Source organism: Pholis gunnellus, assembly GCF_910591455.1.
Source record: "Pholis gunnellus genome assembly, chromosome: 5".
Taxonomy (NCBI): domain Eukaryota; kingdom Metazoa; phylum Chordata; class Actinopteri; order Perciformes; family Pholidae; genus Pholis; species Pholis gunnellus.
Genome location: NC_136531.1, coordinates 17,326,108 through 17,338,207, shown reverse-complemented (window position 1 = coordinate 17,338,207; position 12,100 = coordinate 17,326,108).

Below are 12,100 nucleotides of genomic sequence, written 5' to 3'. Positions count from 1 at the left end.
TAGTAATTATATATGAGACCACTATACATGACGGCTGCCATCCTTATGAAAACATCCACATCTGAGCTGAAATCATTAACCTACCAACCTTTCACCAATCTAGCAATAAACTTAACAAATTCTGCAAAGACGGCAACAAGTGCCAGCCAATCAGAGGCAGAGGAGATTGGGGGAAAAAACATCTATCAAACTACCGTAAATAACGAGCCACGCAACTGCCAATGGCTGTGAAAGAGGTAATTTGGCATGCGGATGAGAAGGCACTTCAACAAAAAAAACTCTCTTTCACACTTATTGCTAGTTTACTTTTAAGTTACCGCATGCCACCATTGCCTAGAGGATACAGAGCAACACTACCATTCATTAGCATTCATTTGGATTCGTCCTGGTGAATTAAGTCAGATATTCACACTCTGTTTGGCTCCACAAACTTCTTTTCTGGCTCTTAAGCTGCTAAATGTTCAACTATGTTCATTAGCTAGTCGCCAAAATGTGTCTGCTGTTTGGTTCTGGGCCGGTGGCGTACAGCTGATCAGAAAACAATGCGCTGAAAGACACCAAAAGCACCGGTGGAGCTGAGGGGAACTCCAGGGTCGTGGATGGTTTTCAGTGGGTTCGTCACTAAGGGCACATTTTTCACATTACATGTTGTCATGTGATCCACTGTTTATATACAAAAATATTATTGCAGTTTAAACCCTGAACACAGTACACCAAACTCCCTTCATGAGGAAACCATCGTCCTCCTCACTACCCTGAGTGATAACACTGTGATGTTGATCTAAAGGCTTTGAGCATGTTAAAGCTCCCACAACCGTTCCAACGGTAACACTGGTTGGCCTTCTCCCTCTAAACAGTCGTCTGTGTGATGTTACGGTTACAGTTTCATCTGCCTTATATTCAAACAAGAAGCTCTCAGTGAAGCTGATTTACTGTGAAGGGAGCGTTTTCGTGTTACCAAGATCTGACACACAAGGGAAGGTTACGTCAGACTGTGTGTGTTGGTAATTGAAAGAAGCCTACACCGAGGCATTTATCATGTTTACTCTGTTGTGTTGAATAAGTGATTGAGCTTGAGGCGACTGAAGTCTGCAGATGGGATAAATGACTATTAGCAAAACAAAAAAAGCCAACTTTAAAGAGATTTGAATTGACTGCAGAAGAACAACTTTTAATTGATGTACTCGCTATTGCGTTTGTTTCTTCGTTTCGTGTTTAAAGGTAGACCTTGGCTGAATCAGTTCCCTGCAAATTGCAAAACCAAAGCTCAGAAAGATTTGGGACAGAGGATATGGAAAGTATTATTTAACACTAAAGAAAGACGATACACTCAACACTTCATTTAATAGTGCTGAAGAAACAACAGTGACACCCTCATAAAAGCTGTTCATGGTCAAAGCCATTATTGGTCTTTGTTTGTTTCTGAGCAACAAGCCATTGAGGTGAATAAATAAGACTGTAGTCCTGACACGGACAGCAGATACAGCTTTCTGACACTTTGATAGCTGGTTGTTGAATGACGGGCAAAATAAGATAATTGGGGGACAAAAACAAGAAAATTGCTGGATGCGACACCGGACAAAGTTTAGCATATATCAAGCCTTGAGCTGAGAAGTGAATTATATACTGTAGTGGCTGCTGAAACACAGAAACATAAGTTATAATTTTGAGGACCGCGCTGTGGTTTTCATCTCCAGGAATGTCTCGACTGACACGCAGACAAAGCACAATATGCAAAGCCCAAAACAACCGCTCTGGGAGACAAAGGCAGATTTTTCTCTCTGAGTGCGCTGACCTTGTGGTTCTCAAATCGACAAGGCAATTAGACATTCCTGCCATTTCCAGAATTACATCTGGGCTTTTCAGAATAGCAGTTCATTTTAGGCTTAACTGTGTGTTGAGCTTATCCCTGTACTCTTCTCCCCGATCAAAGAGTTTTGATCGAGAGGCAAATGAGCATGTCTATCCAAACTTCAGGCAAAATGAGGGGGGAAATGTGTTCATGTCAACCGATTTGCAGACCATCACATCATAGGAATATTATTGGTGTATAATATTGTTGGATTGCAGCACTTCTCCTAAAGAAGAGTTGCTGAAGTAATCTGTCATCCAAGTCCAAGTGTTTCATCTGTATTATCATCACACAGCTCTCTTTAAGTGTTTTAGCAATTCAATTGCAGCACAAATGATTAACTTGGTGGTATTTCTGCAGGCAGACAGAGCCAACGCTGCAGAGATAAGGCTGCAAAGCACAGACAGATAAATGTTGCGTTGAATTGTCTCTCTATACGCTCACAGACACTCCAAAAATATTTGAGCATCTGATAATTGTTAATTTTTACTTCATCAGAGAGAGTAAGGGACAGGAGGAGAGTGAGAGAGGAATGAGGGAGGAGATGCATGTGCTGCCATAAATGAGAGCAAAATGAAAGAGGAGCAAGATGAAGAACAGTGAAAAGACAAAACTAGATGTAATTGGAAAGAAAGGGTGAAGTCAGAAACGAGAGAGAGAATAGAAAATATGATCAAAGCGTGGCAAGCTCGTCCATAGGTCTACTAAATTAGTAAAGAGCAAAAAATAAATAGATAAGGGCAGAGTCAGAGGAAGACAGAGGGCAGAAAAACAAACCCATTTATGAACTCGATGTAAAGAGATTAAAAATGGAGAAAAATAAAATAAAATGAGATAGAGAGCCGGCTCATGCTCCTCTGGCAGCAGAGCCATGTCGTCGCCTCTCATTAGCTGTAGCTCTGTTGCTTAGGGGACCGAGTGGGCCGACTGTCGCCACGACAATAGTTACCATTCCCTGCGGCAACAAATGCTGATTTTAATTAGAGCCGACCTCTTTGTCACTCAGACAGACGGACATACGCGCATGGACTGACCAGAGTAGCTCCCTGGATGAAGCAAGCACGCAGCCCTGCCTCACTAAAACTGCGGTCGAGACAGAGTGTCACGATTAGGCTTTGCCTCTGTGTTCTGTGTTTGTCTACCCTCCTCACTCTACCTGTCAGTCACTCCCTCAGCTTATTCCCTTCACCTGCCTCTGATCACTAATCAAGCACTTCCCCCTCATCAGCACAACTCCTCTCACCTGTTCTTCCCCCTACATAAACTCCTGCCCCTCAGTCACTCCTTGCCAGATTCTTTTATTGTCTACCCGCCCGTTTGGCTTGTCCTGTTCCCGGTTTTCCCGTCTGTCTTCCCTGTCCTGCTGGAATTTCCTCTCTTGTCTGTTCTGTGGATCCCCTGCCGATTCCTGTATGGTCTACTATTGGTTTGTTTTGTTCATTAAATATACCCGTTTCACACTACTCTGCCTGGTCTGCGCTTGAGTCCTCCACCATGCCCCGTGACACAGAGAGGTAGATGGCGAGACAGATGAGCAGCCAGCTGGTGGAGTGAGTCTGGGACAGGAGAGAGAGGAACTCGGGGTGGGCTCTGCAGCCTGAGGCGTCCCGCTGTAGGACACTCTCTTGCATTCAGTGTTTTATGTAATCAGGCGGCGTGCTGACTGGAGTGCAGTAGAACACAGCGAATCACAGCAGCAGACAGGTGTCCTTGGCAGCGATGCCCCAGGGGAGCAGAGGGAGCCTTCTTTCCTTTCACTGTGATACGACAAGAGACGAAAGCAGCAGACGTGGTCCGTACATGGCTGATGCCATTGTACGTACAGGAAGGGAAAAAGATTTGTTGACTTTGTTATTTATACTTAACTGCAAATAGCTGCTAAAAGCTCATGCGATATTTAAGCTGATATAATACAAGGCGGCCCAGGGCAAAACTATCTGTAGTGCCTGTGTCAAAGGTTGAACATTTGACAGTCCTTGAAGGCCTGTTGGTTCTGGTGTAAAGCTGTTTTGATGACTGTTCTCTAAACCCATAGAAATTGGAGTGGAATGGACATTGAACTATTTTCTGTGATAATTTGACTCGAAAAAAAGAAAATGGTGATTGTTGTTATATAGTGGTGGGCCGTCAGGGCCAGCTAAGCCTTCTCTGCTGGCCTAAACAGAATCACAAAGTTATAGTTATTTTATAATTTAATCATTTTTTACAAATACACTACATGTATTATAATTTTTTTTCCCCATTAGCTTATTTCCTCATTGCACAGCTCCTGTCTTCCTCTGTTGCTCTGCTTCCAGCCTGCAGCGCTGCTTCCAGCACAGCTTGTTTTAAGGAGAGCTTTTATCCAATCAGATTCAGCCCCTATGTCTCTATTTAAGGAGAGAGGCCTGATGCCCGCTAGAGAGCCTTTGCAGTTTAAGTGAATGGGGACGATATTGTTGATTGTCATAGTCTTCAACCAATCAGATCTATAGTTTGACATGTTGGGCGTATTCTTTGAAGTGCCAGTGGTACAGAGGTAGCCTGCTAAGTACGTCTGCATTAACGTGCGCCGTGATTGGTCAGTGGACCAGCGTGACTTTTGTCAAACAGAAAGCTAGCTAGCAGATCTTAGTGTTTAGTAGATTCTTTTTTTTTTTACCTAGCTTTGTTTTTTTAACACTCGATGGCTGAAGGAGGAGGAGAAATGGATTTGGGAGTTACTGACTTTGTAAACAAAGAAAGGAGGATGGACTTTGTCTTTAAGTGAACAGCAGCTTTGGTAAGTGAACTGCTTCTTTTTTTTTTTACATCTGCAGTAGCGTTACTACTGTGTTCATTTGTCTCTCGTGTCATTTTTATGAATAATATGAATGGCTCGTGCTCTAGTGCTGCAGCGTTGCTGGATTGATTTGTTGCTTTGTTGTCATATAAATATATGTGACTGGTTATTGTGAGTTCGTTCTTGTCATTGTGTTAATTACATTGATTTGGACTATATGCATTGTCCGTTAATTACGAAGCATCCCGTCATGCGCAGGGTTATTGTTCGGACAATTGAATCCGTTCGGGCTGTTGTTTTCCAATGATGGTCTGGAAAAATGGGGATTGTGTGGCGATTGCTTTAGCCCTAGTTTAGCTTAGCCTCCCTGAACACACGTGCGGGGCCTCAGCTGTTTTTTGTTATTGTTCCGGGTTCAAAAGGTCACACAGCCCGTTGTCTGTTACGTGAGCGCAGTCCACCGAAAACATTATATTTCCCACAATTTAAGCTTCTGCATGTTCCAAATGCACTAGTATTATTCAAACGTATTGTTCAGTTCGTAAGCCTCGTACCGAACGGTTTAATACGAATACGTGTATTGTTACACCCCTAGAAACAAATAATAACCATAGCTGTGGCGTCATGATGAGCTTATTAGGAGCTGGCTCAAGTGTAGTAGGACAGCACAGAAGGAACCAGGTATAAAATGCATGGCCCGCCACTGGTTATATGTAATGGCAACAACACTTCAGTGGGGCCGTAAAGTGTGGTCACAGCTCGCCGACGCTCTGGCCGTCCTGCTACATTTATGTGAATGGGAACGTCCGTTCTACTATTCTATATCTTTGGCTAAACCCTATATGGTATGAACTATCCATTCATAGCTAAGCAACTATAGCTAGACATGGATTTTTCCCAGTGCCTTAAACTTGCTGTCGTTCAAATAGCCAGCAAGGGGCGACTCCTTTGGTTGCAAAAAGAAGTCAGATTGTATAGAAGTCTATGAGAAACTTCTCACTTGATTTATTCCCTCATTACATATTGTAAACATGACTTTATGGTCTCAATCGCCAGTTTCAAGTCTTCTTCAATACAGCATGATGTTCATTTAGTAAATTATGGTCCAATTCAGAGTAAAATAGACTATAAAGCGGGTATGCTTTAGGGCGGGGCTACCTTGTGATTGACAGGTCGCTACCACTACCAGAGTCGTATACGGCGTCCTTACGTCACTCCTCCACAGTCCAAATATGGTCACTTCCGTTCACTGGTTGCAAAACAGTAGTCCATAAACCAATGGGTGACGTCACGTCGACTACGTCCATTTCTTACTCACAGTCTATGGTTTCTCCAAATGTCAAAATAATGTAAGGTGCTACCAAATGAGAAGCCATCCTCTTTACTTCTATGAGAAATCAAAGTCCCACTGTTTAAAAAATGACATAGAGTTTTGACGTTAAATCTGCCACCATATCATTGTAGTCTTCATGTGTGTCTAGAACAGGGGTGTCAAACTCATTGTCGCTCTGGGGCCACATCAGCATCATGGTTGCCCCCAAAGGGCCGGTTGTCGGCGGGGGGGGGGGGGGGGGTGCTGCTCCTTCTTCGTCGGCGGGGAGGGGGGCTGCTGCTGCCACATACGCTGGTGGAGGTGTGCGGATCGGGGAGGAGCTCCGCCGTGCTCGATACAACGGATATTTGTAAATTGTCCGACTTTTACATTTTTTTTTTTTTGCTGGCGGATTCGCGGGCCACATAAAATGACGTGGCGGGCCGGATCCGGCCCGCGGGCCGTATGTTTGACACCCCTGGTCTAGAACATAAAGCCTGACAGGCGTAGCAACTGCAACTGAGGCGGGCAGGGCTGAGCTAACGTGGACTTGCAGACAAGAAAAACAAGGTTTAGTACTTATCACTGTTGTTTAGCCCTGAGCATCTACCACCACAGTCAGGGGTCACAAAGGTCACAGCAAAGCTATTAAAAGGTCAGGATGTTGAATCTAAATATTTCCCCAGTACGTGAGACATCCTTGATGTGACAGTGGCACACCTGTGACAGCTTGCTGTTGTGATTGGCTCATTTGGTAGCTGAGACTAGTGATCTGAAGTCAGCTATCCCATATGGTGAGAGACTGCATGTCAGTTTCCAGAGGCACGAGTGCACGTGTGCGTGAATGTGAGGGTGTTTCCTGAGGAAATGGATGTATTCCAGGATAGTAGGCTTTTCTCACATCAGACAGCTTGTCCTGGAGGAACACAGCACTTCATATCAGGTACAAAGCTGAAATCACCACCAGGGAAAACAGACCGTCTAGTACAATGTGAAGCTGCAGCTTCTAAAGGGCAAACAGATAAAGAAAACTGAAGCCAGACGACAGAATATTTCTCCAAGACATGCATTAACACCATATGTTTTGCAAAGTGGAAGACCATCACACGATGTAGACACGTATTTGCATATCAGAGTGCTGATTTGCTGTGTTGTTTGGAAGAGGCTGGTATTAATATTTGTATTAGGCTGTTATGGAGTTTTATGTGTCTTCATGTGGAAAAGTAATCTAATTTTAAAAACAACCATTTTGTTCCCAATGTCCTCTTAAAAGACAACTGTCAAGTTAGTGGAAGGTCAGCACTTGATTGCTACAGATCCAAAATATGATTCTGTTGCTTAGCAACAAAAACAGCACATGTTGTGTATGCTAGCAAACATTCACACCTCTTGACAGAATTTATATGTGGCATGCTATACATAGTTAAAGAACAGCACAGGCTAATTTGAGCGTTTCCCTATTGATGCTATCAACCCACCAGTGTATTTGCTGTGAGGATGTGTATTTTCATATTTTTCACTGTTTCACTTTCTGACCTTGTTTTACACTGTTTTTGAGTTTCTGGTGGCAGTGAAGAGGCAAAACAAAACTGCATGCAAACTGAGAGAACACATATGCACAAAAAAAAAAAAATCCACTGAAGTTATAATGGCTTTATTAAAGAGTAACATACTACAAGTGTTATCTAAGATTACACATTTTTGAGAGAGGGAACAAGGAAGAATTGGGATGATGGCCTTCAAGAGAAAAGGGCGTCGCTAGTTCCTGTCCTGTTCACATAATTTAATTTGTGGTGGAGGAACATAATCACATGTGATCTGTGCTCATTTAAAAAATGTAATGAAGCTTGACTGCAAATACATCAGTGGGTTTAATCATGTCATTCGTTAAGGGTGATAGGAAGCAAGTAAAGCTACACTGGTATTATCCTTTGGAAATGCTCACTAGATAGGAAATGAACAGTCATTCTAAAACAATATATTATAGATGGATTTAGTTAAAAAACGCTGGTGAAATCAAAGCATACCTTTGTCCTCAATACTACCAGTTGATAGAGAGCGAGTGTCATTTTTTCAGGAATGCATGTCTAAATGTGGAACAAAACTTAACGATCTAAACAGAACTGGAATACCGACTGTGAGGATTATGACTATGATTTTCAGAGTAATTGCAGCTATCAATAGTTGTCTTTTGTTCTAATAATTGATTCGTTCTTTCGCCTTGATGTTCTTTCCTTAGTGGAACAGCGAGCATATAACAGGGCTGCTCACAGGGTTTTTTAGTGTTGACAGCAGAAACACGGACAGAAAGTTTCACTGAAATCAAGTGGAGATCTCCCAACATGCCAACCATCAAACACTGTTTGCTGTTTTACTGGTGTATCTGTGAGAGTTGAGGAGAAAATAAGACTAAGAGTCTATAGCCATGCTAACTGCCCTGTGAGGCTCAGTGGCCCTTGGAGCTAAATGCTAACATTAGCATGCACTCACTGACTATGCTTACATGCGGATGATTAGCAGGTGTAATGTTACATTTCAGTCATTCAGCAGACGCTTTTATCCGAAGCGACTTACAATTCAGATTCTATCTACACCGTAGGCACAGCTACAGGAGCGATTTTTGGGGTTAAGTGTCTTGCTCAAGGACACTTACAACTAGCGGAGCCAGAGCCGGGGATCGAACTGCCGGTCCTCTGATTGTAGGACGGCCCTGCTCTCCACTTAGCCACAGTCACCATAATGTTGTACCATATCAGGCTGGTCTCATCCAGCATGCATAACTATACCTACGAAAACGTAGATATCCCACAAAATGATTTTGTATGGTATCCACACAATCCACAACAATATTTACAAGTACAATGACCTCAAAAGCCCACACAGAACAAACAGCCATCTTTCAGGCCCTTCCATAGTTATTTTAACCCAAACGACGATCTTTTCCCAAACCTATTGAACTAGTTTTGTCTCCTAAACCTAACTAAGTATTTCACAATCTTTTCCTAAACCTAACTGAGTAATTTTGTGGAAATCTGGTAATGATGAGAGACACATGTAAACATCTAGCTGCTTTTGTCTGTCAGCACTCTTGTTCTCTATTTAGGATGTAATTGGTCATGTTCTCTGGTTGTCACCATGATGGAATAACACCACAGAAAGAGGGCACCTTAAAATCCAACCTTTTCCTCTCAGAGCCAGACGGTACGTGCCATGTAACCTGTCAGCAGTATTAACCTTTGGGGAATAGTACAGTTTTCTGTAGCTTTACATCTATTAATATTGATATTGTATGACCTTACAGCTATTCTGTTTGTCCCAAGTCATTCAGTGGACTTCCTCTCCCGAGGACGCACCATTTTACAGAGCAAATTTACCCTTGTGCACCTTCATTAAAGCACTGAATAATTTATCCTTCCCAGATCAGCCCCTCCTGTTTTTCTGCTGACTAGATACAATGTAAAGCACAGTTAAATAGGTTTGAATGGGTCTGACAGACAATGACTTCTTGGCATTGACGTCTACTCCTCTCCTGAGCATGAGTTATTCATATGACATAGAAGCCAGTGGACTATATCAAATGGACTGTGTGACCGCTATGTAAATAGAAAGATATTGTATTTCATACGACCTGGCCCCTTCAGAGCCCAGCCGAGCACGGTATTTCTAGAAAAAATGAAATCATCCCCACATACGGTGTGGATACTTTGAACTTAAATAAGATTTTTAGTATTTTTCTATCACAGTCTCATGCCTGTGAAAGTCATCTATATCGCTAAGGCAGTGATATACATACACTACATTACCGCTGCATCAAAGTACCATTGAGTAAATATGTAATTTTAACGCTTTGTTTTTTGCACAAATTAAATGAGATATAACAATGAGATAACAGTGAGCTTTAGAGGTGCTGGTATTTGGATTTTATTACCATTCGACAGAGCCAGGCTGGCTGTTTCCTCCTGTTTCCAGTCATTATGCTAAGCTAAGCTATTCACAATTGGCAATTGGCGGTTGCCTCTTTATTTATCGTAGAGTCACGAGTTATGTCAGTTATATCGACTCATCTAACTCTCAGCAAGAAAGAGAATGAGAGTTTTCTTATCATAAGCATTGTCAATGACAAAAGAACAGCAACAGCTCAAAATATCATGCAATACAACAAAAACACAAACTATGATCTCCAAAATTACTGAATTCAAACCTTTGCTGGCGTCAAGGCTCGATTACGAACTCCCGAAGGGCCGCAACATCACCAGGTTCGCGGTGTCAATTGGTTTAGGTAATTCAATCAATTGCAAATTCGTCACGGAATTTACATCACTCACAAGTGTCATCTGTGGCCTGCATTTTTTGCTAATTCTGTGGACGTCAAAAGTCATTATTCCAGCATAGGAGTAGATTGCACAAACGGTTTTCAGGTGTGTGTGGGGGGGGGGGGGGACCCAAAAGCAAAAATAATTCTGCAAAATATGAAGCTGGAGCCAGGAGGCGGTTAGCTTAGCATAAAGACTGAAAAGGGCTAGCCTGGCTCTATTCCAGGACGACACAAATCCCAAACAATCATTAGATCAACTGATGCTTCTGGTTAAAGTTAACATGGTGAGAGGGTACAACCAGATCAAATAGTTACTCAGTAGTTCCACTTTATTCAGTACATCAAAGACTTTCATTCCTGTTTGATTTTCAAAGGTTCAACTTTCCTTCCCCAAACGACACCACACAACCCTGAATTAAACCCTGATTTTCTTCGTATTCACTCAGCTCCCAGCTGATTCTTTTCATCTGTCTCCGAGGTTAAGAGTTTGTCTAACCATCGCCTGTTCTGAAGCACGAGCTCTTTCACCCGCCCTTTCACCCGCCCTCTCTTCTTTCTCTCCCATCTCGCTCCCATCTCTCTCCATCTCCGGGGGCTCCACTTTCAGCCCCAGGGCCCTTTCCTCTTGGGGGCTGGCGTAACAGAAGTAGCGTGTGTGCGTCTTGGATCCCAGTGAACATTTCTTTCCTTCGCTGCTCCTCACAGTCCTCTGTGACCAAGCAACCTTGTTAGATTGGTAAAAATAGAAACACCAGCGAAGATTTGAGAGGAGCAAGACACTGTTTATAAAAAAGGCAGAGAGATGGAAGGAAAGGAGGCAGGTAATGAGGGAGTAAGAGCCTGGGAAATATATGTGCCAGCTACAGAAGCCCTCAGAGCGGCCCATCTTTCAGCTGCGTAGGTGAGAGAGATTATATGCCCCCGCTGTTTTGGCTGATGAGCAATGACCTCTGCTACAGAGGCTGCGACATCGCAAATGGCAGCGTTTACCTCCTTTAGATCACAGTATTTAAATTGTGAAGCTTTCTTATTTGAATATTAAAGGCAGGCTTTTTCTTTATGCTGCTTCTTGTACATTTTCTGTAGGGAAACGATGCATCAAGATATGTTGTCATAGAGTTGTTCCAGGATAATTGTTGCATTTATGGGTGATTATATAAAATCAATCTCAAAAAAGAAATATACACAACAGATGGCCCGAAAGACAAATCTTCCTTCTTGATATTTACAGCAAGTACAACCTTAGAGACGACATGGTTTTTAACACAGGAGAGCAATATCACAGAATATCACTACACACATTTTGAAAGTTTGGAGCAAACTTCAGAAGGTCAAACTTTAATGCCACGGCTGATACCTTTGGCAGAGGCAGTTGTGGCACTGCAGTGAAGCCCTGCTAAATGCAGAAACCAATATAGTTTCCACCCAACTTGTCCTCAATCAATAAGATGCCAGTGCAAGTGTTTGCTCTCAAATGAATTGGGAATTCATATTGTTTTGTTCCTCCTCCTCCCCCTCACAAGTCCCTGCTGCTGTTGTGCTCCCGCTGCTGATGCTGGTGGTTAACTTCTTCCGCCTGATAATGGAACAGAGCGGACTGCTTATCGATTTGTTTGTCTAGATACAAGTCAGCGAGCGCTCTCGGCTGAGCAACGCTGCTACATTTCTGTGCATTGTGCGGTGGCCTGCAGCGTCTATGTTTCAAATTAGGGAGTGACAAGTGGGGGTAGAAAATAGGCCACATGTCAGCTAATGACAAACATTGTACAGTTTCAGCCAATTTGTTTTCTTTGTGCACTTGATGAGGTCAGTGATGAATCTAATCTATGAAGTGCCCCTCGCACTGACAATGAGCAATAC